Below are 1,321 nucleotides of genomic sequence, written 5' to 3'. Positions count from 1 at the left end.
GATATCGATACCCGGTTTCTAGCGTTGTAAGTCTGCATACATACCGATGTTCCACTGGTGGGAAAAATTAACTTCACCCGGACACGCAGCCTTCTGATCTGTAGTTAGACGCGCTACCATTGCGCCACCGAGTCACGTTACATTTAGCGAAAAGTACTTGAAGTTTTAAGAGAATTCTGAATAGATGTCCGAGTGAACGAACAACTGACCATCAAGTTTTGACTTGACGTGATGTGAGTGAGAAAAAAAACAAATTACGAGCAAATTGCTTGGATTGACTTCATTGTAAGTTAAATTTGAATTATCTACTATACATTTCAGGTCTATTATACTCCTAAACAGTTCGAGTGTTTTGTTCCTGCAGACTTCAACTTTGGGTCAAATTATAATTGGGTTTATTTTAATATTCAGTAAAGAACTTTGATTAGGTAAGAACGTAATCAGGAAGAAATCAAACATCTTCGTTATTTTCCAACAATAGGTGTGGTTTAAAACCAAATGCAAAAATTGGACCCGGACGTGACTTGAACACGCAACCTTCTGATCTGAAATCAGACGCGCTACCATTGCGCCACCGAGTCACACAAAAAAAAATCTTTTAATAATTCTATCGATCATTACTTATTGCAAAAAAAAAGGCAACAACGAGAAATGAGTTACAAACTGATCATTTTTAGAAATTCAAAATCTCAGTTAAAACAAAACTCATTAAAGTTTTAATTAATTGATTAGTAGTATCTGTACATGAGCCAGAATCCTACACTATAGGGAACGGGCATGGTCTAGACCAGACATTCCCAACCTGGGGTACATGTTGTTTTAATCTACAGTCAGACAAAGAGAGCAAAGTGGCTCAAATAATTATATGCTGAGTTCAATTTATCGATGTTATCAATACTATAAGATCCTTATGTAGTCCACACATGCAGATTTCATAATAAAATAATATAAAATCAATATAATTTTATCAATTTTTGATCCTTAATTTTTAGGGGTACATGGGAACATGTCAGAATGCCCAAGGCCAAGGAACAAAAAGGTTGGAAATCCTTGGTCTAGACTTTAGTGGTAAGCGTGTTAGAATGTCAAATCTTGGTCCCTGCTTTAGTACCCGTTGCAGCAAAATCGCGCTCTGGATTTTGGAGCCGTAGGTGCGTTATAAGAGTGACGGTCAAATCTTACTATTCAATTAGAGTACCTCAAGAACTGGCGGTAGGTGTTGTTGACTAGCTATCTTCTTTTTCGTCTATCAGCTGAAAATATGGACGGATAATTCTTGTATAGCTTTGCGCGAATATCCAAAACAACAATAAAAATCCCC

At 36.8% G+C, this 1,321-nt stretch overlaps 1 non-coding gene across 1 annotated transcript; it reads right to left on the bottom strand.

Moving 5' to 3' along the window:
- Positions 1–509: 509 nt before the first annotated feature.
- Positions 510–581, bottom strand: Trnastop-uca. Its single transcript has one exon. It is a non-coding gene; the product is annotated as a tRNA-Sec (tRNA).
- Positions 582–1,321: the final 740 nt, after the last annotated feature.

Source organism: Limulus polyphemus, unplaced genomic scaffold (assembly GCF_000517525.1).
Source record: "Limulus polyphemus unplaced genomic scaffold, Limulus_polyphemus-2.1.2 Scaffold103919, whole genome shotgun sequence".
Lineage (NCBI taxonomy): Eukaryota > Metazoa > Arthropoda > Merostomata > Xiphosura > Limulidae > Limulus > Limulus polyphemus.
Note: the sequence above shows the minus strand (reverse complement) of the source record. Positions and strands in the feature narration are given on the sequence as shown.